Source organism: Vigna radiata, chromosome 8, assembly GCF_000741045.1.
Source record: "Vigna radiata var. radiata cultivar VC1973A chromosome 8, Vradiata_ver6, whole genome shotgun sequence".
Classification (NCBI taxonomy): Eukaryota; Viridiplantae; Streptophyta; class Magnoliopsida; order Fabales; family Fabaceae; genus Vigna; species Vigna radiata.
In genome coordinates, this window is record NC_028358.1 from 12,769,724 (window position 1) to 12,772,361 (window position 2,638).

The 2,638-nt window shown below is 33.2% G+C and overlaps 1 long non-coding RNA gene across 1 annotated transcript; it reads right to left on the reverse strand.

Moving 5' to 3' along the window:
• Positions 1-620: 620 nt before the first annotated feature.
• Positions 621-1,515, reverse strand: LOC111242305. Its single transcript, XR_002669105.1, has 3 exons — positions 1,485-1,515; positions 769-852; positions 621-673 (listed from the first exon to the last, which is right to left on the reverse strand). It is a non-coding gene; the product is annotated as an uncharacterized LOC111242305 (long non-coding RNA).
• Positions 1,516-2,638: the final 1,123 nt, after the last annotated feature.

A 2,638-nucleotide genomic window follows, 5' to 3' on the forward strand; every position in this document is an offset into this window, starting at 1 on the left:
TGTCTAGTTCTCGTATCACCGTAATTTTTTTTCCTTTGTGGTTGAAAAATGGGAAGTAGTCATGGACCCAGGTTCGGTTTTGGGTTGAATGTCATAGAAGATTCAAAAGACGCAAGCTTTTTTTGTGGGGAAACTAGCGAGAGGAGAGTGTTACACAATACTACCGAAAGTCTAGATCAAAACTGCACTAAAACACAACGCCCTTGTTAGATGTCGGTTAGTGCATGGTCCGACGTCTATAAAAACATAGACGTCGGTTAATGTCATTTACAACCTCTATTTATTCATGTTGACGTCGGTTTAGGAATTGGTGGACGTCTATATAGAGTAAATAGACGTCGGTTTGAGTATAAGCGGACGTCTATGTAGACGTCGATGGATATCGTTAACTGACGTGTATGTAGACGTCGGTTGGATGAATTCCGACGTCACATAGACGTCACCTGTATAGACGTCGGTTGGAAAAGTGACGTTAAAAGCCCAAATTAACCGACGTTAAACAACGTTTTTGCACTAGTGATAGCTCAAAGAAGAGAAATAACTCTGAAGTTGACGATAACAGGTGCAACTGTAAATAACTGACCTTGATTGAATAACCACTCCATATCAAAAAGAAAAATAGAAGACCCCAAAATAATGGCCATGAACCTATCAAATAGCTGGTAAAGAAACCCTGTAACAAAACATGAAATAATAGTCCTCATTCTACTATCAATTAAGATCATCTTCAAAAATATTATTTCAAAAATGGTTGAATAGATATGGAACCAGGATTGCAGATGACGCAGTAACAATGACCCCAGTTTTAAAGGAAAATGCCCCAGATGGCAATGGAAGAAATGGCTTGTTTATCTGCAAAAAAAAAAAAAGAGTTACGTAGATCAATAATAACCCAAACAACACAGTAATTACTCAAAAATTTTATAAGCTATAAAATTTGGCATGTGTTTTTAGACCATATAAAAAGATATACACACTACACAAAAAATAGATGTTACTAACGACCAAAATCCATTAAAAATGTAAAAGATTCGTTGAAAATATATATTTATTACTGCACCGATAAATTAAAATATAGAGTTTTTTCATAAAAACAGACAAATTTACTTCCTATATTACGAGAATATATATATTTTAAAAAAATTACGAAAAGAAACAAGTCGTCGTGCATGTTTTATACGATTTCATACGAAAGTCATTTATTCCCTAAATTACTACATTGTTATCATATATAAAAAAAATGAAATTACGGACTTCCTAAACTACTTCAGCGAATTATAATCAATTACGAAAACTGATAATTAATTACAAATTATGTTGAAGTGGTCTACATGTTTTTAAATAACTTGCTTTAGATAAACTACACAAAGTGGATAGCATACTCTCTTTTTTTAATGGAATCATAGAAAAGCTTAGAAGACATAAAAGAATAATTTATCATGGATTCATTTTTCTTATTTCGAATAGTATAATTAGTTTCATACCTTGTCAATTTCAAGGTCATACAATTGATTCAGGCCATTAACATAAACATCAAAAAGCGTGAAAGGTAGCAGAATCTGAAACATATCAAAAGTCAGAAATTATTAACAAGTTAAAAGACTGTTTATGATCGAGCATTTAATAAAAGATATATATTTGGAATCTCACCTCTAATATACCAATAAGAAATAAGGGAGATATATCTGATATTTCAAGGTCATACAATAAAAGATATATTTTGTCAATTTCAACGTCATACAATTGATTCAGGCCATTAACATAAACAAAAAACGCGTGAAAGGTAGCAGAATCTGAAACATATCAAAAGTCAGAAATTATTAACAAGTTAAAAGACTGTTTATGATCGAGCATTTAATAAAAATTATATAGGTTCAATGTCTAGGTAGGTTTTTTTTTCTTGGTCTCAATTAAGTTTTTTTTTTTTTTTATAAAATTGATATAATTAAAGATTTGCTATTAAATTTAATAAATGGCGATCAGATTATTAATTAATCTGTCGTGGTATTTTGAATTAATTTTTGTATTAAAAAATAGATTCAGAAAAGATTAAATTAGACGTCTTCAAAGGTAAAAAGGACAAACTCCTTTTCTTCTTAAAAATCTTGAAATCTCAAGGGATATGCACGAAAAAAAAAAAAAAGAGAAACGTCTCTCCCTTCAACTTCCCTCGCGCCTTCCCTTGGCTTGCCAAAAGAGTGTCGCCGACGACGTCACCCATGTCAGACGTGGCAGCCCAAACGCCGTCTTCCTTTTCGCGCTTGAGAGAAATCTTGTCTCTCCCTGCAACGTCACCAGCACGAACCAGGATCACCACCATTGATGACGTCCTCAATAACCGGTCAGAGTCGTGAGGACCGGTCTCTTCTCTCACGGTTAAGATTATGCCTCTTTGCTAAATGGATGTGCCCTTGAAAGATCTCACTTTCACTCTCAAAACGTTGAACCCTTTTGTTAAAGTGTAATGCAAATTCTAGAAGAATGGAGAAGCTCCTAGGAAAAAAGAGTTAGAATGTAAATTGGGCCTAAAAGATAAAAGCCCAAGACTAGAGAAGGCCCAAAACTAAAGAAGGTCCAAAATAGAATTCTAGAAATATCCTATCTAGAAGGATTCTAGAATGATGTATAAAAATATCTA